This window comes from Delphinus delphis, chromosome 5 (assembly GCF_949987515.2).
Source record: "Delphinus delphis chromosome 5, mDelDel1.2, whole genome shotgun sequence".
NCBI classification, from domain to species: Eukaryota; Metazoa; Chordata; class Mammalia; order Artiodactyla; family Delphinidae; genus Delphinus; species Delphinus delphis.
The window spans coordinates 84,780,734-84,807,960 of NC_082687.1; positions in this window are offsets into that span (position 1 = coordinate 84,780,734).

The window sequence follows — 27,227 nt, forward strand, 5'->3', positions numbered from 1 at the left end:
AGGATCAGATCATATAAATAACTCAGGAATGGTATTTTGTTCTCTTCTCATTCCTGACCTGCTTCCATTGCTCTTTCCTTAAATATTAGGCAGGTTAACAAGTAGATATATGTCACATTACATTATTAACTATCATTTTACCAATAACAGTATCACGTATTAGATAACCTCAGATATGTTATTTAATGATAGGTTCTTCAAATATAAAATAAAAATAATAATTCTTACCTTGTGGAATTATTGTGAATATTAAAGCTAAATAGATAGTAGAAAATATGAACTTTTAATTTTATTGCTAATTAAAACTTTTGAGAGGAGAAGCAATATCTTATTGTTGTCATGGTAATGCCTAGCACAGTGTTAGACTACAAATTTAAATAACTTAATAAATGATTGAATTGATGTAAATTGACTGATTCTGAACCAACCTGTTTTGCTAAACTTTTGCTTATTTTTCTATTCCTAAGTTCATATATTTTGACATGTATCTTCCTTTAAGTCATACTTTCCAAACTATGAACATAATTTTGTTAATTTCTCAACCCAACATTTTCCAGAATGTGTCACACAAATGACAGTTCCACAAAAGATGATCTATGAAAAAAACTAAGTCTATGGTCAATTAAGTTTAGTGTACACTAGATAGGATATTTTACCCTTGGAGATTGACGATGCACATGAAAATATGAAGGGCTCTGTGAACTCTAGTAACTAAGAAAAATTTTATTTTTTCTTGACTCAAAGTTTCTCAAACACATCAGACAAATGAAATGCTCCCACCCTCACTACAACCACCTGCCTCCACACTCCCCATCTTAATCACAAAACACTTATTAGCAAACTTTCAGAGCTAATATAATATGAAGATGCAGCCCTGGACTAAGCCTAGGAGAGTCTTCTATCTGAGAGATTTTCTTGGTAATGTCATAATCTAAAAAATGACATGCACATCTACCTATGCTGTATTCACTAGGTGTGATCACCTGTGTATCATTTTCTGATGATACACAGAGAGTAATCCCACTGCTTTTGTCTTTCCATGCCAAGGAATATGATAAAGGTACATTTGGAGTAAATATATCTTCATTTAAGATAGTATTTTACTATTTGCAAAGTACTTTCCCATATTTTTATAAAACAGCTGCATATAAACATTTGATCCATTATCACTTTTAGTTAGTATTATGGAACATTACCCAGAGGCTTTTTTTACTTTCCCAATTTTCCAGAAATCATTAAAAATTTAAAAATTACCCAAAAACTTACATCAGGACATTTAAATAACAAAAGCACTATGTAATACATATCAAATAGAAATAGAGGTATTATGAGCACTCCAGGCAAAGAGGGGTTAACATAGTCATTAAACATGTTTAGTCACCTCAGTTTACAAAAACGTGTTGCTTAACCCACACACAAATACAAAAGGTTGTACGTTGTTTGTGATTCAAACTTCTCTTTTTCTTTGTTCACTGATGAAACAAATATACAGAAGGATGACTGCATACCAGTGACCGTGCCAAAAATCAGGAATATGATCACAAATAGGAGAACTTTCATGTGATTAATCTTATAGATTGAGCTTCATTAAGCCTTTATTTAGCTTAGAGATTAGTGAAGAATACAGCCAAACAATGAGGTAATGTGTGTGATGTGATCTCATGGAGGAAGGGCAGTTTGATACAAACAGGAAGGACAAGAATCTATTCTTTAGAGGGATAAGGAAGAGCTCAGAGCTAAAGTGATGTCAAAGCTGAGCTGCTAGGTTGAGATCTTAAATTTATGGGAGACATATTTGCCAGAGATAATAAACAATTAATGGTGTAATTGAAGTAGAGGAAACAGCAATTCTAATCGTGAAAAAATAAAAATATTCTGGAATGGCAGAGTCATGTAATTAAATATTTTTAGGAAGTCTGGATTAAAGATTGGGAAGGAGCAAATAACTAGACAGGTAAACACAAAATGCAAACTATCAAGTTTGGACTTCATGGCAGAGAATATGAGGAGTGACTTAAGAGGAAATCCAGGAGGCTTTTTTCCACTAATTCATGCAAAAGATTTTTATGCAATGAATTGCAGTGATGACATTCAAAGTGAAGAACAGTGGAAGGATACATGAGATACAGAGGAGGCTTGATGGACAGATCTTGATTATTTACTGAATGCAGGAAATCAGAAATCGCAAAAGAGTGAGAATAACAGATAGGGTTATAGCTTAAGCATGTTGGTGAGTCTGACCCGTGTACCATTCACTGAGAGTTCTGTGTCATATTTTATGTGTGTGAATATATCACAGTTTATTTATCCTTTCTCACACTGATAGAAAATTGGATTATTTCCACGCTTATTCCAAGAACATTCTTGTCCATGTCTCTTCTTTTATATGTTTAAATTGGAATATAATTTATACATCCCATTTTATGTGAGGTTTAACTTTAGGGGATGCTGTCTAACTGTTTTTCAAAATATTTGCAAACACTTCAACTCCAGTCATCAATATACAAGAGATCCTATGGCAAACATTCTCTCCAATATCTGGTATTACCATAATTTTCATTTTTTCCCAATTGATTGTATACAATATGCATTATGATCTTAGTTCTTATTTCACAGGTTATTAATAATAATGAACAATTTTTCATATGTTTGTTGGCCACAAATATTAATCAGCAAATATAGTCAGAGGTATAAGACAATATAGACCAAACCCTTGTGCTCAAGGAGTTTTTCTTTGCATGGGGGATACAGAAAAAAAAAATACTAGGAGGCTATATGCACTGTGCAGAAGGCAAAGAGTGTCAATATGTTTCATTACTTTTCCTGAGAAGAAAGAATTGAATGATGAGAAGGACAGTCCTCTTCATGCATGGGGGAAGGATAATTCAGGCTCATGTAATAAAAAATATAAAAGTCCTGAGATGGGGATGAGTTAGATGTGTTTTAGGAACAGCAGAAAAACTGGTGTAGCTTAATTGCAATAAAAAAGGAAGAAATTATAATAGAAGATGAGTTTTAAAAAGAGGGTAGCAGCATTCATCCAACAAAAGTTTATTTAATGCCTATCATTTATCAGTCATTCTTTACATAGGAAAAGCCAGACCCAGATCCTTCTCTCAAAAAATGTGTTAAAGAACAAGTAAATATGCAAAGAATCTCTTCCTTTACTTAGTAGGTTTTGTTAGTATTTTCTCTGCCCCTCAATTTGCAACATCTTTTATGCTTTTTGTCTCAATGACTATCTTTCTACATAGACTTTATATGATCTCTATAACAACTGTTGGTGGAGAAAAACATTATCCCCATAGATGAGAAAACAAGAATAGATTAATTAATAAACTCGATTAGGCCATATAATTAGTAATGTGAAGGAAATAAGAATTAAATCTAAGTCTCTGCCTCTAAGGCTAATAGAAATTGAGAGATATTCTTCGGTAAAAATATTATTGCCAAGGACAAATTCATGGAGCGATCAACCATGTGGGCTATGAATTTTCCTGGGAGCAAAGTGGTTACACTGAACCCTGCACTCAATGTATAGACAGAAAGGGGGACCAGACTGATATACAATTTTATTTTTTTTTACTTTTCCTACAGCCACTACACTCCTACCCTCACTTATTCCTAGTTAAGACTTTATTATGAATATAGAAGTAACAGTTGTGTCTTATGAGCTGTAAACTGTCAATTTTTTTTTATATTTGTAGAAAGAGTATCATAGTGACTCAAAGACAACTCATGGATTGTTTGTTTGTTTGTTTGTTTGAGGGTGTAATGCTCACACTTTGGAATATTGAGCTTTCTTAGCAGTATTTATAGAGTCCCAGTGTACAAGCTGTAGGTAGATGGGGAGCAAAATTATACACTAAGGAAGTCTGTTTATAAACTACAAAATGAGGGGGAACAGATGACTAAGTTTGATGCATCATAAAATCTGTTCCATTTAATTAGGTAAATTTTCAGTTCAGATAACTCATTTATCCTTCAAAATTATCTACAAATATTGATAATACTGGGAAAAGGTGGCTGACTTTTCTGTTATACAATATGAGAACTTTAAGTCAAGAAGGTATCATTAAGAGCTGATCTAATCCTAATGTATTCCAGAACTCCTATGAAATTCTTGTGTAACTGCAGAGACTTCTAGAGAAAATTTGCCCTAAATCTTTTGGTAGGCATATTTTAGAGAACCCTTAACATCTCTATAGTATTGACCGGCTGCATATTCATATGCTTAGTTGGAGATAGCCTGGTTCCTTGGAGAGAAGAGTAGAGAGAATGGCTGATCTGGGTACACATGGTTACACTTTGGGGAGTTTTCATTTTTGCTTTTGTCTGTTTTCCATAATATTCTTTCTAGGACTGGAAGATACTCATTGCATTGCATATTGCATATGAAATACAAAGAGAAAACATTCCTTGAATCTGTGTTCACAAAAGTCTACAGAGGGCTTCCCTGGTGGCGCAGTGGTTGAGAGTCCGCCTGCCGATGCAGGGGACACGGGTTCTTGCCCCGGTCCGGGAAGATCCCACATGCCGCGGAGCGGCTGGGCCCGTGAGCCATGGCCACTGAGCCTGCGCCTCCGGAGCCTGTGCTCCGCAACGGGCGAGGCCACAACAGTGAGAGGTCCGCATACCTCAAAATAAAAACAAAAAACAAAAGTATACAGAAAGTGTTTGTTGGATGAATAAACAGAGCCTTGGGTTGAAGAAAGAAATAAACTAATAACCTGAACTCTATGCCTAACCAAATACTAATTTTACTGAAATGTGAAACCACTACAATTTTATTGGTTTTTCATATTTCTTTTATTAAAGCCTATGGGAGAAGTTGAAACTAAAGCAAATCTAGACGTATTATAAAGCCATTGAAAAAGAATAAACTTGAAACCAAATTTGTATCTGAAATACATTGTTATTCCATTTTTAACATCTAAAATTACCCTCTTTGTACTTAAAAAAAGTCTCATCAGCAATATAATGATGGCACATCTTTCACCAAGTCCAGGTGAAAAGGATTGAAATGCTATGGAATAATTTCACTTTCTTAGAAAAATACAGTGAAAGAAGTTTCAAGTAGGAGTTCCTTGTACCCCCCCATTCTGTAAGATGTTGCTGAAATGTATAACAACCATTTGTTTAAGGCAAAATAATCAATAGCTCAATATATGAGTTGCAATATATATATTTTAAAAGTTGGAAAAGAGCTGGGATTACCTAAATTTTTCATTTCCGATTAGCTCAAATAGAAGATCACCTATTCAACCCCCTGAGGAGTCAATCCTGTAGAAATTATCTGTGGCCTTCTTTACATTTCAGGACCCAGAGATGACAGGTCTTGTCTCTGCTGCAGAGTAAGGTATTCAGCAGAAAATTTGGATGCCCTGCAGAATACATTTTGCCTCATTAAATATGTCTGGATCAGCTGGTTCTGATGGAATAGGATAGAAAAAAAGAAAGAGTATCTGTGCCACAGCAAAAATAGTGGAGATGGACAACAGATAACTTGAAGCAGACTTTTCTTTCTTTTTTAAAAATCTGAACAATTATTCTACTTTTGCCAAATAAGCTCTCTGTTTTTATTTTTAAGGCCATGGATATGGGGGTGAAGAGTAAGCATAATAACATGCTCAGAAAGGCACTCCTTAAATATTTTGAGGCTAATAATGCCTATATTTCCATTCAAAACAATGGAAATTCCATACAGCCTCTATTACCTGGAATGATCAAGCCACAGGGGAAGGCAGAGTGCTAGCTCACTGCATTCTTGCAATAAATGTGAGAAAACAAATTTGTTTTATATATCAAATCTTGTAATTGAAAATAAAGTATATTCCAGCTCTCTGCATAAGGAAGATTCTAATTAGAATGACTGAATTTTTTCTAAATGTTTCAACATCTCAGTTATGCCTCATAATGGTCTTTTCAAACATCAGTTATCACTTAGAACAATGCACTCTTAGAAATAATATGAAATTGTGATGTACGCATTTTGAATGCATAATGTAACTTATATATGGAGGTTTATTTTTTCCGGTAATTGACATAAACTTTTTTCCTTAAATTTTGCTCATAATGTCAAAAGGAATGTCTCTAAAAACACTGTGATAAACTTGAATTATGGGAACTTTGTGCTCTGTGACAACCTCTAGGTCAATTCCTTACTCCTAGTATAACTAAAAAATGGTCAAACCGAAAAAGGAGAAATGCTTTATCCCCACATATTCTTAACTTTTAACACTAGTACCTGTTGGTCTACTATACTTATAAAACATAGACACACTGATTGATGTGATCAAATTTTTTGAGTATATGTTACATACTTTTCACAATACATGATTTCATTTAATGCTCACAGCATTGCAAGTTTAGTATTACTTGTATTATGTATTTGGTAGCAGGACCCAGCAGAAACCAGACCCATCTAAGATGCTTTTTAACACATTACCTTGGTACATAGTAAATATGGTGAAGATGATAATTATCATCATAAGGAAGAAAATAAAAGAAGGGAAAGAAAGTAGAGATAAAGAGGAAGAAGGAAAAAAAAGATATAATTCTCTTGGGTATTTAACATGTGGTAATTAATGTCTCCATGTGGAAATTTCTTCCTAGAAATTCTTGGGATATTTATGATTTTTTTATCCTGATTCTTGATAAAAATATAATGAGGCAATAGGGAAACATTAAATATTTAATAATATGATATTTAATAAATAATTATTCCACAGGAATTAAAGTTTAAATAAGTAGAGATGTTATTGGTTCAAGGAATGCATTGATGTCATGTCTGAAACAAGAGCAGAAAGTATTTTTATAAGTTAAGGTTGACATTTCTGGGAAGCTACATAGGAGCACACAGGAGAAAAATAGTTATGATTTTGCTTGTTGCTGTTGTCATGTTCTAAATGTGCACTCATGAACTCTTCTGCTGCTAATGGTGAGTCATTACAGCAAAGAAAATAAGTTTGATCACGTAGTATACTTTATACAAATTCTATGAGTAGTGTCCTAAAAAATAATAAGTTTTGGAAGCAAAATAAGTACTTAAATGCCAATTTTGACAGTGCTGTTAACCTCACTAGTACAATCAAATATGCTATTTGAATACTATCCAATAATGTTCACTGGAATTTTACAGTGTTTAAAAATTTGCTCTAGGCTACCATTCTTTGTAAATGTTTTTAACAGAAGAAATGCAAAGTGAAGAAGGTGTGAATATTCTTGTGGAATACTCTTTCACACATGAAATAAAAAATGATCAAAGTTCTGAATTAACAAAAACAGTATTAATTTCAAAGGCAGAAACATAATCTATAAGCAGACAAATATTTTTATTATAAAAATAGAAAAGAGCTTATATGAAGCAACATGCATGTTAAAGATGAACATGAAGATTCTTTGATATACACACTTAACAATTCAACCATCAACAGAAAATGAAAAAAATTCTACCTCTGAAACATTTGTGATTAAACAAATACCAAAGCAATTAGAAAGAGCAATTAATATTTTGCATGTTTAAGATTGTATTTGAAGATTAATAAGGGATAACTTTTAAGTATTCAATGTTACAGTTTCATCTTTTGATTTTTAAATGATTTTTATTTGGTGTTTTAAAAACTTTGCCATTTATATGTGTTAATATTCACCCTTCCAATGTTTCTACTACAAATATCTACAGCATATGTGGATAATCTTCCTTTTATTGAAATAGATAAAATAGATATTCTTATCACAAAATATAGTCCATAATCATAATAATGTTATCTATCTATCATCTATCTATCAATTTTAAAAACAAGACAACAAACCCCAAATAGAGTTGCTTATTCTTAGCCTCATGTCACCAAACTGGGACTTAACCTAATTGTAGTTTGGCTGTCCCAGGAATGGAATCTTATACCAGGCAATCAGGAGTCACCTGATTAGCACCAGTTAGGTCCTCTGCCTGATAGACCCCTGCCATTATCTAAAGGAAAGTAACTTTGCAAAAACCAAATCCCTTGTTTGTGTAGTGTGACACTACTGTTCCCACTTCCTTCTGCCTATAAAAGTCTTTCATTTTGTAGAGCTCCCTGAAGCAACTTCCTATCTGTTAGACTGGATGTGACCTGATTCAAATAGATTTTTGGTCAAATAGATTTTTGGTCAAATAAACCCTTAAAATTTTAATATGTCTCAGTTTATCTTTTAAATATAAGTAGATATACCACCTCAAATTTAAAACAACCCTATCACTCTCTACCACAGACTGACTGACTCTTTATTATTATGGTCACTTATTATTATTTTAAAAATGTAAATAAAGTGATAAGGAAAGCCCAGAAAACCAATGATTTGGGATTCCTGAGAATTCCCAGAAATCCCAACTTACTATTCCTGAATCACAAAGATGAATATCTGTCAAACATTTGGAAAAATTTTTAAATGTAGAGTCATAAGTTGATGCCACTTTATTTAGCGTTTTACATGCATTATGTTATAACTTTCAGCAAAACTATTAAATAAACATCTTTATTATCCTCATTATATATATGAGCAAAGTTTAGAGAAGGTAAGTCATTTGCCTAATACTGCTCCCCTGGTAAGGCCAGGATTTGAGCCGTGTGTGCTTGACTCCAACACCTTTACAAGTAATAATTGGCATACAATGACATTGAGCATGTAACTCCATAGTCCAAGGCTATGCTCTGCTAACTGGACAAGTTATTTGTCTTGCTAAGGAATGTTTTCTAGCACTTGAATATCATCTTATTCAGTAAATCAAGCTACTCATTTTCTTTAATTCCCTTATATAAGCAATGGTTCCTCCATCAACCCTGACACCTGCACCAAATACATTGGAGAACTGCTAGATTTTACTCCCTCCCTCAATTTTCAGCCGTTCCTTAAGTTTTAAGGATTTGGCACCTCAAGTAAGATTTCTCTTTCTTTCTCTGTTCTCCACTGCAAAGATACTGTCAGATTCTCTTACCATAGACATAGCAACAAACTCTTAATCTCCGATCCCTGCTTTCTGAGCTCCAAAATTATTTTGAGATAGTATGTATATGATTTATTATATCAACCTTTCTGCTTAAAGTGTAAATAATCCTTGTGTCTCTTTGATAGATTGCATTACTATTCACCAAATATTTACATTTCACTTGTTATGGTGCCCTTTTCTTCAGGAAATCAGTAATGGTCCCATGACTTTCATTGGCCAATTAAATATGAGCAGAAGGGGACACGTGTTATTTCTGGCTAAGAGTGTTAAGATCAGTGGCACCGTGATAACTAGCGTTGAGCCAGAGAGATGTTGTTTCATAACCTGGGTCTCAGAGTGAAGACAACATGGACCAGTGTAATGAATGGCCTGAATTAGATATGTTTTGTGAGGGAAAAAGTGGCATTTGTGACACTGGGCATGGAGAATAGGGTGCCATTTTCTGTGGCAATATAACCTAAACTACCCTGTCTGCTATAGCACTCATCATTTATAAAATCAATAATACTCCTACAGTTTAGCATGCCAGATCTTTTATCATATGATTCCTGCCAATATTTTCAATTTCATGTGTAGTGTTCTTTCCCCATGTCCCTGCACTCTCAATGACATTTCAAAGCTTTAATGTTTTCTTAAATGTTCATGTTTTAACACATCCTTGTAATACCCATATCTTACAGTATATTTTCCTCTGTGAAGTCTTCCTAAAGCATCTAATCCAGACCTACACCAATCCTGTGATCTCAAAATGGCCCACATATGCCCCAAATACTTTATTAAAATTATAGTGTTGTAATATATTTGGCACATTTAGATCCTTGACTATATAGAGTGCAGCTTGTTGAGGACAGAGATTATTTCATTCACTTCTGCACAACCACTGTCCAGCCTGGTGTCGTATATTGTGCAGCTATTCAATAATATATTATTGAACATGTAAATGATCAGTAAACAATATATTTTGAGGTTAAATACTGATTCTTATTAGTAAGCAACATTCAAATATACAGTAATGCTTTAGTAGGCATGATTCTTTACTGCAGAAAACATTGTAAGATTTTTAACCACCTATCCCACTTTTAAGAAAACAACATAGTAAGTCAACAACTTCCCTTTAAAAACTTTAGCAGAGGTGAAATGAGCTGACATGCCATCATTTCAGCTTTATCCACCAAGGACCATTCATGGACAAATGCAAAAATCTTTCTAAAAGTTAGGAATTTTCTCACTGAACAAGAGGAGTTTTTAGAACTATTTATCTTTACTATACTGTCACAAAATTTGTAAGCTCCATGACAGCCCTATAGTTAATGAACTGGAACCCCCTTTCCTGTGTTCTAGAATTCTGTTTTTCTTTCCCACCCTTCCAGCATAATTTTCTTCCTGGTGTTAGAGCACAAATCTGTACAGTAGTCTGCATTTAATCTCCATATCTCATCTTCCCAATTCATCTTTTTTGAAAGAATTCAACATCCTATAATTTTACCCTCCATTGAACTAGAATAATTTCCACATTTAGACTATTCAGAGCCATTAACAGAACTTTGTTTCCACTAGCATTTAATTCTACTATAATCCACTGTAAAATGCATTAAATAACAGCATCTCACACCCCTCAGTGGCAAAGACAAACTGGTGAGAAACAGCAAGTGTTTAGAAATACCTTTCTGAGCCACTATAATAATCATGTCATTATTAGTGAGCCGTCATATGTCATATGTACAATCTATTTTATGTGAAATCAAAGTCAGTTGCTCAAATAATAACCTTTGCTATAGTACACAATGCTAGTTGCAGCCGCTCATGAAAGAAAGACTAGACAAGGATGTTTAATCTTCACAATAGGTATTTCTTCCTCAGTATATGGTGATCAGAAACTCGGAAAATTTAGGGTCCAACAGATAACTGTATTCTTCCCATAACTTGAGGTATGTCATAGATAACTTCCAAAGAGGACCACCATAAATTTTTTAAAATACTTTATTTTTTAAGAGCAGTACTAAGTTCACAGCAAAATTGAGAGGAAGGTACAGAGACTTTCCATATACCCCCCTGCCCCAACACACGCATAGCCTCCCCAAATATCAACATCCCTCACCATGTGATGACACATTTATTACAAGTGATGAACTTATGTTGACACATTATAGTCACCCAAAGTCCATAATTTACATCAGGGTTCACTCTTGGTGTTGTACATTCTATGAGTTTGAACAAATGTATAATGACATGTATCCATCATTATAGTATTATACAGAGTATATTCACTGCCCTAAAAATCTGTGCTTTATCTACTCCCCACTCCCACCAACAACTACGGATCTTTTTACTGTCACTACAGTTTTGTCTTTTCCAGGATATCATATAATTGGAATCATACAGTATGTAGCCTTTTCAGATTGGCTTCTTTCACTTAGTAATATGCATTTAAGATTTCTCTATGTCTTCCATGGCTTGATACATCATTTGTTTTAAGCACCAGATAATAGTCTATACTCTAGACGTACCACAGTTTATTTTTTCCTCCCTATAAGTGCATATTATTTTCCTATTGAAGATGAAGCTTATTCTCCTCTTGAGTTTGTCTGGCCTCATGACTGCTGTGACCAACAGGGGAAGGAACAAGTTTTGCTCTGGGACTTCTGAACCCAGGCCATAAGAACACTGGCAACATTCTCTTCCTTTTTCTTGGATTGCTTCTTCTTGGAATCCACATGCCATGCTGTGAGGAGGCCCAAACAGCCACATGAACGGGCCTACATGGAGAAGAACCAAGGCCTCAGACCAACGGTTCCTGCAGAGCTCCCAGACAACTGTCAGCTCCAACTCTTTGAGTGAGGCCATTTTACACCTTCTGTTAATTCCAGTGCCACAGCTAACATCACCTGAAATAGAAGAACTGATTGATCAACAGGCTAAAGTGTTTTTGTTTTAAGCCACTAAGATTTGGGGTGGTTTGTTATGCAGTAAAATGTAACTGAAATAGGACTCTCTAATGAACTAAGAATTATGTGACTGCTTATTCCACAGAGCAGTGAATGACATTGTAAATAAGGCGGACCTGGAACCATATTTCTCGCATTCAAATACCAGTTCTACCACTGACAAGCTGCATGAGACTGGTCAAGCTATTTAGCTTCCATGTTTCTCATTTTTTAATTTAAAACACGGGAACCACAAAAATAGCTATATTTCAGAGTGATTGTCAGAGTAAATTGTTAATGAGGTTATTACAGGTTTAAAATTGTGCCTTGCACATAGTAAATGTTTATATTAGCTATCTTTAGTTTCTGCATGGAGTTCTTAGTCATTAAGCTGCCATTAAACTCCTTCTGTAATCTGTCCTTTTTATTCTTTTTGGGCTTATCTTCCACTCTTCTTGCATCATACAAATCTTATATTCTAACTAATCTGAAAAAGAGGTATGTTTCTGCCTCTGTAATATTATTCTTACCTTTCCCGCTGTGCTCGCTTTTCCAGATTGTACTCATGTTTCAAACACTAGACTATTTCCTCTTCAATAACACTAATAATCCCCAATAATCCCACAGATCATGTATATTAAATTACCAATTATTTAATGAGTAGTTGCTGTGTGTCTGGCTTCGTGAAAAGAGTAGTCAACAAGATGGGCAGATCCACTGCCCTGCTATGGCATATGATCTAATGTCAGTGGATATTCTTTAAGGAAACTGGTGTATTCATGACCCATCCTTAGAGATTTTGCCCCTTATTCATTTTTTTCCACTTGATAAAGTCATTAATTCAATTTTGAAAGTATTCAGCAAACTTTTACTCATAACAAATTCCAGCATATTTATAATAATTACTTGCAATGTGTGTCCACATATCTTTTCTCAAGTTATACTGTAAATCCCATTAACATCAATAATACTATCTGCTCTATTTTGTAAGCACTGAAACTGAGAAAATGTAACCTAAATACTTGAAGCCCTAAGTCATCAGCTTGTGCATGGCTGAGTTGGAATCCAAATGTAGGTTTCCTGTATCTGAAGCCTATGATCTCTCTGATTTAGACACTTGCATTTGTGAGCTCCTGTGTTCTAGATCTTAAGCGAGAATCACATATAGTTATAACAAAAATTCTTGATCTTTAAATGTTAGAATCAAGTTTTTTAAATTATACAAGTATAGTATGCAGAAAAACATTAGGGTCAGGTAATTGTCAAGTAAGTAATATGGATCAGCAAAGGTATTACTGCAAGATGGGGGAGTTATTGTGATCAAGGTTGCAGGGGGTGTAGAAAGGATGAAGAGAAAAATAAGTTCTATGAAATATGAGCTGTGAAATTTACTAGCTTCTTTTTCAAAAGAAGCATAACTTTATCATATTTATATTCGTAAAAAACAAAAGTGTTAGTAAAAAGAGCACACTGCTCATTCACTTGTACTTAGTTCAGATATGTATACCATACACAGAATACTTGTTCATACACAAGAATACTTAGAGTAATCTTTACATTTGTTTTTAAAAATAAGATCTACAGCACCCTAGAATAAATCTCCCCTTCTCTGAGTGCATCATGAAAATAGTCTTAATACCAACAAATGATTGCTGATAAAAAACCCTTATTACAATGTGGTGTTTAAGATTTCCTGCTCTAGTCATGATGCCTTGACAAGATTATCACCAACATCTTTATCATCTGCCTACAAACTATTTGTCTTAGGACATATTATTAACCTCTTCGGTCCTTATGTTTCTCATCTATACTATGAAAATTAATAATAATTTCTGCCTTAAAGGGTTGTTTGGATGATTAAATGTGATAATCCATGTAAAGGGCTTAATAGAGGACCTACATATCATAGGTGTTCAAGAAATATTATATATCCATAGTGATGATAGTAATATGGAAACAAAATCTACCTTAGAGATTTGGTAACTCAATTATATGACTACTAAGTAAATCAAAACTCTAAGTAAATCAAGGTGCTCTTGACAGAGCACGTACTCTATTCACCAAGCAAGCATAACTACATACCTGCAATTGCGTCCACAAAAACAACCCAGAGTTTTGTATTCTATGTCCATGTTCAAGTCAGTCAAAGGAAATCCTCAAAATAACATCAATAAGTCAAAGGTCACTGGCCAGCCATTCCAGTCTGGACAGCTCTGCATCAGGTCTACAACTTCCTCCACGTTATCCTGGTCCCTCTCAACCTTACCCCAATCACATACATCAGGCACATTCTCTTCCACCATTTCTCATTAATTATAAATATCACAATAGCTTCTTGAGTACTTCTTAAATGTCAGAAATCTTGCTAAATTAATTTTATTTAGTCTATGAAAGCACTGTACAAAGTAGGTACAATTATAATCATTTGACGTAGGGGGAACTGAAGCTTAGAAAAGTTGAGGAACTTGCCTCAGTAGGTGGTAGAAAAAGATTTGAAGTCAGTGAGTCTGCAGTCCACTGGTTGCAAGACACTCTGCTCTATGTCTTTCTGGTTTAGACCATACTCTTAGATTGTTTCTTTAGTGCAAATCCAATGCATCCTTCCAGGCCCTGATAAAGTCTCATCTCTTTCAAAAGATCCCTCCTTGATCACTCCAGACAACGGTGATGAATCTATTTGCAGATACCCATAATAATTATAATATCTTATATGCAATGTAGCAATGATTTTGTCTACAAATTGTGTTATTATTTGCTGTTTATTGTAATTCAACTTTGTGTTTTCCAAAAGCCTTGCCAGATATTTCTCCCTTTTGAAATTACCTTCAACATTTGTTTATACAATTATTTACATCATTTACTCACTAGAGACAGAAAGCAGAATAGGTTGCCAGGGGATAGGGGAGGTGAATTGGGACTAAATGCTAAGAGTTATGAGGTCGCTTTTGAGGATGAGGAAAATTATCTGAAATTAGTCGTGTTGGTTGTACAAAAAGCAAACGTAATAAGAAACATTGAACGGTGACTTTTAAAATCATAAGTTTTATGTGAAGTATATCTCAACAAATAAATTACTTACTGTGCAGCCATGGGAAGTGTAATATGACATCACTGAAAGAGTATTTCAGTATATTCTCAAGATTTTTTAAATGTAGTTACAAATTAATCTATACAGTATGATTCCATGTTTGTCAACAGTAAAACTAAAAGGTAAACAAGCTCAATTTGGCAGATAAAGAAAAAGACAGACAGACAAAGACAAACTCTAGCGGGATCATATTTCCCTGACTAGGGATTGAACCAGGGCCACAGCAGTGAAAAAGCCGAGTCCCAAGACTTTTACTTTTATTTTTAAAGGGCCCTACATTGACCATGAATTAATTTTGTAAGAAGGAAAGAAAAGCAACATTTTTAATAATTTCGCAAGGGGGAAACAAAATCAAGTACCATGGATGTATACCTACAAAGAAAAAGTGCATAAAGAAGATCAAATATTGTGTGTGTGTTTGGTGTGTGTGTGTGTGTGTGTGTGTGTGTGTGTGTGTATGTGTGTGTGTATGTGAGAGAGAGAGAGACAGAGACAGAGACAGAGACAGAGACAAGAAAGACAAAGACAGAAAAAGACAGAGAAATGTAGCATATTCTATCTAGAAGGGAAAAAGTCTCTAGTAAATTAGATTTAAACCAAAGTAATCATAATGCATGTTTACCTTGTGGGCTTCTAGCTCTTCCAAGTGATCCACACAACACAAGGGAAGCAACAAGGGCCTAGTTTCTCTTTCCAGAGCACCCCACTTCTGTCTTACAGCCTCACAGCCTCTGACCTGCTAACATTTTTGTCCTGTTTATTTCCAGCAGAACTTTTACAAAGTAGTACTGGACATTCAGGAGAGGATTCAAAGCTTGAAAATCTTCAGATAGTCCCAGAAAACTTTCAAAATTAAAGAAAAGAAGTTTTAAGTTAGAGTGTTCTATTCAGCCAGTGTAACTTGGGGAATTCCTGGCATGGGGAAATTTTATTCTGCTCCTGAGGCTAGAGATTTTCTGACAAGCAAAATATTTATTAAGCCAAAGAGGTTGCAGTTGCCCTCACACTGAAACCAGTAGGTTTATCTTTAGAAGAGAATAAGAGCTAGTCAGCAATGGCAAATAGATTGCTTGTAAACTTCCAGTTATGGAAGATTCATTTACAAATTGCATACCTAAAGGTTATTGTTGTGGTTTACAGGCAGTTTTCCTAGAAGTCCCTTGAAGATTTTAAGACTCTTACCTAAAAACTGATGCACTGTTAAAACTAATATAATACTGTATGTCAACTGTACTTCGATTTAAAAAAGCTATAATAAAAATAAATACACAAAATATTTGCGTACAACTGTATGTAAAGAAAGTATAACAATTATTTCTTTGTATTTTAGGGGTTTTAACCAGGACATCCTCTAGTTAGTATTAGGAATGTTTGCTTAATTTCCAAACTTTTTTTAAACACGTTGTGGGTTTTTTGAGGCTCCAACCTGATTAGTGCATGGTCAGCCATCAACTAAGGCTGAGGCACCTCTGACTGGTTTGGATTTGTTTTTTAAAATCATGTATTTGCTACAGAGTATTGTACTTGTCCCAATGGGAATGTGTAAAAAACTGAAAAGGCCTTATATGATATGTATCACAGTTAATATATCAATCTTGTAAAATACTAAAAAATAAATAAATAAATACACATAAAAATAAAATAATAAAAATAAAACTGATGCAATGTAATTTATCTTTTTGAGAGTCAGTGCTCTTATTTTTTTTTTCTTTTTAAAATATAAATTTATCTCTTCCTTGACTTTCAGATAAAGTGGTATTTGAGTATCACATCAAAAGGAGGCATTGTAAATTTCTATGGAATATCTATGGAGATGAGCAAAATGTTAAAGATTGTTTTTCAGTGATTATTAGAAAGGGTCAGATGAAGTTGGAAAATTTTCAAAGACAGGTAGAGATGAGGATAAAAACAGGAAGATAACACCTTCTCAGTTCCAAGTAAACTTTGTATTCAGAATACACGGAGAGATCAGTTATAGAAAAGCCAATTAGAGTGAGGAGCAGTCCCCACATATGGAATGTGGAAATCACATTGAATCCTTATTCTCCACAGCAAACAGGGCAAGGACACAGAGGTTAAGAAACAAAATGAAGGGGCTCAAATTCCCCTGCTCCAGATTCATCGTGGCACAGGGTTCCCTTTATTAACAGAACAGCAAAGGTGACTGAACCAGCCACAGAGGTTAGCACGTTGCCTAAGATAATAGTTTATAGTCTGTAGAATGTGTGTAATCTTCTGGGAATTTTTAAGTCAGAAGATCCCCATGTCCTTTATCAGGTGATTTTCATTTTCCCAAGAATATGCATTTTTGACAAGCTGGCTAGATCATTCTGATGTAGAAAATCTACTATCCTTCCTTTGCTTTGTCTTAAATAGTTTTAGGTGTTAAGAATCTTATACATGTGAAACTAGCAACCAGGGACTAACATGAAGAGGAAGGTAAGAAGGAAGGAAGGAAGGGGTTGGCTAATCAATTAATTCTAAAAGCTACTTGGGGCTTGAATAGCAAATGCCCCACATCCTTCACATGTGCATGCACACACACAAAAACACACATATAGTTTTCATATATGTATGTATGAAAAGAGTATATTCTGATTAATGTCAGAAAATATTTAACTTATATTCAAATTTAGGCAATGTTATTTTCTCTCCAACACTTAAACCTATGAAAATGGTGTGTACTAATTTCTCCAAGGAGAGGATTAATTTTATAAAAAGATAGTAGAGCAAGAACATGTATGAATATTTGGAAACAGAAAAAAAATTACACACAATACCATCTTAGTTTGATACACATCTAACTGGTTTTCCTGACTTTCTGAAATTTCTGACTTGCATGGTGGTGGTGGTAGTAGCAGAGGTGGACTTCTCTCCTCCTCCTCCTCTCCCTCTTCTTCCTCCATTTTCATCTTTTTCTTCTTCTTCTTCTCCTTCTAGTTGTCATGATCACCAAAAGCAAACAGTGTGCCAATGAAGAAACCACAGGGGCACATATGTATGCATATTATTCCTTGGAATAAAGAATGCCCATTGTTCTTCATTTTTTTTTCCTTCTCCAGTAAACTAACCTCCACATTATAATTAAGAACATAACAATGAAGAATAAAGACTAGGTTTCCCATCCCCCTTGCAGGTAAATGTGTCCATGTGACTAAGTTTTATTTAGAAGAACATAAGCAAATGTCTCATTTCTCTCAGAAATCTTTCTTTAAAAAATAAAAGAGCTATGGCATATGAATGGCACTCTTTTTGCCACCCCCTTTTATCCTCCTGCCTAGAATATGAATATTTATATCCTGACCTATGAAAATAAATGCCACATGCTGGGGACGGCTGGTCAATGAAGGACGGACCCTATGTTTCAAAGGTCTTTTTGAAACAAAATTAGCAACTGAGTCTGGACAACTTACCTTCCAGTCGCATCCCTGTTCTTTATGCTTTCATCCTATCACCACCATCAACACACAAGAATCCAATCAGTTGCCCAACTGTGCTATTTCTACACTTATGTCTATCAAAATCTCAAAACTTCTCTTTCTTTTCCATGCCTGCTGGCATTATTAGAATCCTGAGACTGTTGCTGTTTCTTTGTTTATTCGTTTGTTTGTTTTAATGTGAATTCTCCACTATCTCCAGCCTCTCCACACTCACTGCTCATTGTCACTAAATCTATACATTCTCAGCATTGTTACAGTCATGTCACACTCCTTCTCTTCAAAGATGACTCCTTATTGATGATAGGATAAAACTCCAACACCTTAGCACACAATTAAAAATGCTTCATAGTTCTACCAGAGTCCTCCTTCATTGAACTTTTCTTGCCAACCGTTTTTATTCCACCCACACAAGGTCCCTTGTTATTTGCAGAATACATTAATATTTTCCTATCCTGAATGTATAATGATATTCATCTTTCCTTTTTAAGTTGTATTATTTGTACAGACACCAGTCTGATCCTTTTCAAGTATAAATCCATTATATCACTGACCTGCATAAAACCCAGTGGTATCTCATTACACTTAAAATTTCAAGTGCCTTAACGTGACTTATCTGATTGCTGATTGTTTTTTTGGTCTCTTCTCACACATACTTGACTCTCTCATCCTGTGGCCATATTCAGCTTATCAAATAGGTCCTGCTCTTTCCTGCCTCAAGTCTGCAAGACAAAGTTTTTGTATTGCTGGAATATTCTTCTCTTCCCTATTTTCCTAATCAACTTGTTCTAATCTCTTTAGTCTTTAGTTTATATTTTATCAGAGATGCATTCCTTGATTATCACACCTTTCAACTTAGTCCTGACCTTCTGCTACAAGATTTTATAGTCCCATTAATTTTAGTTTATACAGGGCCCAATACATTTTTCCTATAAAGGACCAGAGAATACATATACTGGGCTTTGTAGGCTATAACACATCTATCACAGCTACTCAACTCTGGTGTGATACCACAAACTCAGCCATAAAAATAGGTAAATGGATGGATATAATTGTGTGTGATGGGCATCATCAGTCTCTGCATATTGGACTTTTTAGGTGGGAAAATTCTTTGCTGTGGGGACTGTCCTGTGTATTGCAGAGTGTTTAGCAGCTTTCATAATATACCCACTGGGTGTCAGTAACATCCTCAAGTTGTGATAATCAAAAATGTATCCAGACATTGCCAAATGTTCCTGGTGTCATGGGGTGGGGGGCAAAATTGCCCCCAGTTGAGAACTAATAAAATAAAACTTTATCACACTTGGTTTATAGTACTGTGATAATAGAAAGATTCTTGGTCTTTGTCCCTTGATCCTGACATACAGCTCCTGAATCCCTTGCAATTTCCTGAGTGATGGGGTGATACGAGCGTACTTTGTTTTAGTGAGGTGACTTTTAATGAGCTCCAATATAATCTTAAGATTCAACTAGTTGCCAAATATAAGAAGTGGTTAAAGGATTTGAACCTTCATTCCCACTTCTGACACCTGAGGAGGAGGAGGGCTAGAGATTGAGATCTACAAAAATTCTTGAAAAACAAGATTCAGAGAGCTTCTGGGTTGGTGAACACACTGAGATGCTGAGAGGCCCGTGACATTCCCAGAGGGAACATGGAAGCTTTGTATATGCACACACACACACACATACATACATGCACAGACACACGCATACATACACACACACACACACACACACACACCTTGCCTTATGCAGCTCTTCTGTATGGCTATTTCTAACTTGTATCCTTTATATATCCTTTATAATAAGCCAGTAAAGATAAGTAAATTATTTTCCTGAGTTCTCTGAGCTGTTCTAGTAAATTATTGACACTGAGGATGGGTTCATAGGAACCTCTGATTTATAGTCGGTCTGGTCAGAAGAACAGGTGGCCTGAGACTTGAGATTAGGGTGTGAGTTGGGGACAGCCTTTTTGGATTGAATCCTTTAGCTTGTGGGAACTTTATTTACATATTAATGTAAGTAAATATAGGAGTCAATGTTGTATCTGATTCACTAACCACATAGCCCTTGATTATAAAAAGCATGATGTATCAAGGGGCTCAATACGTATTTGATGAAAAAATTCATGAGAGCACTAATAATCTTTTCAGGAGAGTTGCAAGGCCAAATGACAGAATTTCAGGAGTTAAAAGACAGATAATGTAGTATTTAGGGAATTAAGATAGTAAACCATATGTTCAAGGAGGTCAACAGTCAAAAGAAAAAAAGAGAAAAGCATTACCAGAGGTAGACAAGATCTAAGAGGTAAAGGGTTATTTTAAGACAGGAAAAGTATGAAAGTAGAAAGGTAACTGCCAATAAGAGGAAAAAACAAACAAACAAAAAAACTAATAAGTTATTAGCAGAAGGGAGTGCTGTGGAAATGTATAATGAAAAAAAGAATTTATTCTCAAGACGAGGGCTGCTCAGAGACAGAGAAAAAGTCAGTACACTTTTAATATGAGTTTCAGGCTGTGTTTTCTTTTAAAAATTTTTAGAGTCTACTGACTATGAAAAGGCAAAATTGCCTTCAGGCTAGAGAGGCCTATTAACACCCCCATCAAGGACAGTCTTCAGCTCACTAGGCAAGCCAGAGAGGGAGAAGAAATATGTATCTGGAGAGAATGCATTTATCATGGTTAGGACCCTTAGGCCAAGAACTTTCTGTGAGACACATCTCATAGAAGGAGCCAGGGTCACCTTGCATGCTTGGAACTATGAGAGGCAATGGTGAGCCTATGTTCACCTCAAGCCTATGTGCTGTGTGAGTCACAGACTTGCATGCTGCTCCATTATCTCATCCACTGACATAAATGAATTACATTTGACTCTCTCTATTCAATCATTATTGTATCTGGAGAAGAGAATTTATTTCAAAGAAGTTAAATTGCATGACTGCTTATACATAGGTATTTTTCTTTATGCTATTTTATAAGGATTAACTATTATTATTGAAATGAAAGTGATTAGTGATGAATCAGACATAAGTAGGAGCTCAATTAATATTTTTTCAGGGGTCCACATCTTTACCTCAGTCTCTATTGTTCTCATAAAGAAATCGTCCTGTTTATTAGAGTTCATTCTTTTCCCTTATATGCTGGTTTCCATTTCTTGTCTTTTTCTTTTCTCATCTTTGAGAATATCTCATCCTGGTGCAATCTAAGGAAAAAATGTGGTGAGAACAAAAACCAAAAAATTTGGAGACAGAAGACAATGATTCAAGTAGTAATTGTATTTATTTCTAAGGTTTCTAGATCCTGAAGCTTCAGCTACTTTGTTTTAAGAAATGGGGGTAATATCATTATTCCCCACACTGTTCGGTTTGTCAAATATTTCAATTCATCCTTCCACTAAGACTCATAGTAAGACTACATGTCTTGAGACTATAGTTGCCTGGGACAATGTGGAGTGTTCTGGTCAATGAATTTTGAATACAAGTAATATGTCTCACTTTCAGCCAAGAATGTAGCATAATGTGAGACAAACCAGTGTTTTATTTTTTTCTTCTGCAACTGTGATAGAATCATTCCATATTTTCCTGTCCAATTACCTTGAGCCTCAGTGCAAGGACAACTAGTGTGAGTAGCCCAGCTCACTTTTCAATGTTGGACAATAGAAAAAACTAAACAAACAAAAAAAAAAACACAAAAAATAACTTTTCTTCCTATAATTTATTGTGCTTTATAAGTTGCTATTGAAACCTAATTTTGCTTACCCTGATTCATATACAGAGTGGTACAGGAAATGGGGCATTAAAGTAATATTCTACATAAAACATGTAACATTGTCTTGAGAGTCAAGTGGCAGACCATTTAGTGAAAGCTGGAAGGATGGTATTTGTATGTCAAAGCAAATATTTGGTAAAACATTAATCCATGATAACTTGAAAGGGAGAGATAACATCTAATGAACTTGAAATTTTACAGAAAGAATTTGGAAAGATAAAATGTTAATCACAGGTATAGTTTATCATTATTTTGTATTTTACAAGGTGAAAGAGGTGCTCTCAGAAAAAAATAGGCTAGTCCCCAAATGTGATTAAAGGAGAACAAAGGGAGTCCAGAAGTTTGGTTCTTATTGAAAAAGAAGAGGCAAGTTTTGTCCCACTAGAAACCATAAAAGAAATACTTTGAGTCACAAGGACTGATTCAAATTAAAACCCCTGGCAATAAATGGATTCAGATGATGCATAGTGAATACTTTCAAGTGGAAAAATCGCTTAGAGGGAGACACTGAGAATGTGACGTTTCCATTTAAGACTAATAGACTCAGAGCATCTTACAGTTAATTCCAGACTAAGTGGCACAGATGAAACAGAAGAGAAAAATACAGAAAAATAGAACTTTCAGTGTTAAGATTAGTACATGGAGTTGATTGGAACCAAGTTGATAATTAACCAACTATATTTTTGCAAGAGTATAATCAACTTGGACCACTAGAGATGGCAATAATATGAAACTAAAAATAATCCTTTTTTAGTTTAGTAGGGCTGCTGCAACAAAGTACAGCAAACCGGGTACTCAAATGACAGAAATTTATTATCTCACAGTTCTGGAAGGTACAAGTCCAAGATCAAGGTGATGGAAATGTTAATTCCTTCTGATGGCTATGAAGGAAGGACCTACTCCAGGACTCTCTCCTTGGCTTGTAGATGGCTATCTTCTCCCTGTGTCTCTTCACATCATCTTCCTTCTCTGTGTGTCTGTCTCCAGATTTCTCCTTTTATGGAGATTCTACTCACATTGGATCAGGAAGCCACAATATATTAGTCAAGATTCTCCCAAGAAACTATATGTATATATGTATATATAGATATACAAAGAAATTTATTATAAAGTATTGGCTCATGCAATTATGGAGGCCAAGGTGATCTTCTGTCTGCAAGTTGGAGACCCAGGAAAGCCTGTGGTGTAGTTCAAATTTCTGAAAGCCAAAGAACCAATGATATAAGTTCTCTTCTGACTCAGAAGGCCTGAGAACCAGGAGTACCAAGATTCCTCCCTTCCTCCACCATTGTGTCCTATTCAGGTCCTCAGTGAATTGGATAATGTCCACCAACATTGGAGATGGCAATGCCCTTTACTCAGTCTATTGATTCAAATGTTAGTCTCTTTCAGAAATACCCTCATATACATCCCAAGAAATAATGTTTAACCAGAAACCTGAGCAGTCCGTGATTCAGTCAAGTTGACACATAAAATTGACTATTAAAACCTCATCTCAATTAATTTTATCCTCAACAGTACATTTCCAAATAAGGTCACATTCTGAGGTACTGGAGTTTAGGACTTCAATATATGAATTTTAGGGGAGACACAATTCAACTCATAATGCCTTTGTTCTTCCAAAATTTCACAAACAGGAAGGATGCTCAGAATGTTGCTCAGCCCTTAATGAGGGCACATTCTCTCATGCTCTTTCCTCAGTTGTAGCCCGAGAACATAATTGATAAGGAAGGTCCTCTTAGAGGGTGAAGGGCTTAACAAAATTCCTGGGTTGGTGCAAATATGTTGAATTCTAAATGACATTCCAGTTGTTTAAAATGTTCATTATATCTCCTGGAAGCTCTAGTGTTCTAGGTACTCCAATTGTTCCTCCTCACATAGTTGTCATAGATAGAGACCATTACATTAGGACAATGGGGCCAGTGTAGGACAATCTGGCTCAAGGTTGACAAATCAGTGATCTTCCCTGGAAAGTTAAGAAGTGTCAGTGAGAAGCAGATGCTAGTTTTTCTCTTGGTACATTTAGCTGAACATGTAAATGATCACGGATAATGGCCTTGTTTGTTGTGAACTGAGGAACAGAAAAAGGAGGTTGATATGAGAGGGGCGAGTGAAACAGAAATAATTGCAAGCCAAGAGATCTGCTCCTGTGTTTCCAGTAGTTCTCCAACCAGTCCCCATTTTTAGAGTCTATGTCTAATAGTTATTTCTGCCCTTAGTTTCCAAGAGGTACCTCAGTGACCTTCTAATATATCTGATGTTGTCTAATTTCTGCTGTTGCTGTTACTGTTGCTGTTATTGCAGAGTTAGCTTTGGTTGCATGCAACCAAATGAAAACTATTTAATACAGACACTACTACCTGGAGTGGAGTGTTACTAAGGGTGGATACTACATATAGATAATATAATATGATATGATATAGTATAATATAATATAATATAATATAATATAATGACTGATTGAATTGAGGGAAATTATGGGGCTGTGAAGTTTTTTTCCCCAAGCCTGGAAAGATGGAAAATGATTTGTAATTAACACAATAGTTGATTATGGAAATCAGATAATGTGCCCATGGATAGTTACTCACGTCTAAGGACCAGGCCATGGTACCAACAGCTCTTTCTTAGCTAGAGTAGAAATTATGGCTCATGGGTTTAGCAAAGATTGTAAAAATCTCACTTTTAATCTTTTTTCTCCAGAAAATTCAAAATATATCCTTGTTCTGGAGTGATATAAACCCTGTGCATTGTTCTGCTTTCTATAGTCCATGAGAAGTTCACTGAACACATTGAGAAAAAAAGGGAAATATAGCAAGGATTTGCAACTTGACTCACTGCCATGAATTTTAGTAAATAGAATATAAACATTTGCTTTACTTCTTCATAATTTCAACATTTGTGAAATGTTGGTGCTTTGTCATTTGGTCAGAGACTATGGTTGGGTCTCTCTGAGTGCTTCATTTGTCACTGTAACCCTTGTATGCAATTTTGAATTTTTTGTTTCAAGGATGTCATGCACAAGGAATGAATGTTTTCAGTTCAATAAGTATGTTTATACACTGTGTACAACTGAATTTTCTCAGTCTAATCTTTGCTGTAAATCTGTTATACACTGCATAGCATTTTTGCTGGCTCTTCAGTCAAGACATGTTCTTCTTTGCAAATGGACTGACTAGTATAATTCTTAGCTAAGCTATTTCTCCACTGAAAAAGGTATAGTGGTTAAACTTCAGACATCTCCAGTTTTTCAAAATTGAAAAAGAAAAATATAAGCATTGTAATATTTATAGCTCAAAATAAAATTCCCCATGTATTCCCTCTCCTTGAAAGTAAAGGGTGTTTCATAACATAATTGACTTTTTGTCAGTTCCACAATCAATCTGATGGTTGGGTTGTATACCTTTAAAATATTCCTCCAGTTTTTATAAAGATATAGGTAAATGTGTGTATAAATATTTCATGTGGATATGAACTTTTAAAACAATTATGTTTTTAAACAGTATTTTTAAAATATTTTCCACTTGAAAACAACTAAGATATTTCACATACCTTAGGAATTTGTGATTATGATTTTCAAATATATATCTTCCCTACCTGATTTAAAAAAATCATTATCTTACTGAAACACAAAAAGTAGTTTTACATTTTTCTGAAAAAAAATGTATTTGTAGCCATCATCTTATAAAATATAGTCATAATTTAAATGGGTTTGTTAAGACAAAAGTTTATATTATATTAAGGACATAAACCACTCTAAAATCTTGGTGGGTTAAATAATAAAGTTTTATGTTACCTAAATGCTACATGTCTGTCATTCAAGCAGTCAATGTCTCTAATAGTTACTGACAGGACATGCAGCATCTTAAATGGTACCAGGCACAGTGCTGGACAGAAAGGAGAGCTCTTACACTAGCAATTAAATGAACATGACATCACTACTCTTTAGCCAGAACCAGTCATGTGGTCCCATACAGACATAAGGGAGGCTAGAAAGTCCCTCCTTTCATCTTTTCAGAAGGTGATGAGGACCAGATACCAGTGAGCAAACAAATTATTTACCCAATGGAGAATAAATTTGGAATTAGAAGTCCTAGCTTTCAATTCCATTATCACCACTTGCTGCATAATTTACATTAATAAAATTACCATATATTTGCTACTACTCTTCCTCTGTAAAATGAGAATGCAGTAGCTGTTGTAATATTCTGAGGATCAAATGAAATCTGGTAACATGCAAAACATATGTAAAATATAAAAGATTGCTTTTATAGAAAAATACCAGAAAAAAGAGATCCATTCGAAATAAGCAGGAAATAAAACAGATTATTTGACTCATGTATCAGAAATTAACTTAAAATTTATGCATTTGTAGGAGAGAACAAATCTATTCATTTGAGTATGTGGCAATATACCCACCAAAAAACTTCTTATGCCTATTGCATTGAGCTTAAATATAAATTGACATGAATTAATGACTTAGGTATTTTTCTTGATGAAAATCAATATTATTACAAAAAAAATTGTAGTTTTGATCATTTAACTAGTTATTTTTCTTCTTTTTTTATAATTTTTAATTAATATTTTATAAGTGAAATTTTGATTTTGGCGTATTTGTGTATATTTTTCTTGAATTTATTTAATTAGATTACTTTTATTCTAATAGTTTATAGCTGATTTTTTGAGCACTTCCTAGTAGATAATTATGTTTGTAAATAACAGTTGTGAGTTTTAAGTTTCACTTTTCAATATTTATATTAATTTGTTTTGTGTTTGGCCTCATCCTAACTGACTCTGTCTCAGGTTTGGTGAAGTTAGGAATGTATTTGAATGCTACCAACAGAGACGTGTAGCTTAAATAAATTAGGAGTTTATTATTGTCTGGCAAAATGGTAAGTTCAGAGGTAAATAAGTTGGGAGTTGATCTAGTAGAAACACTGTATCATAAAGCTTACATCCAACTCTTCACATTACATACTTCCAACATAAAAGGTGAGAATTTGTTTGGATAAAAACAAACATGCA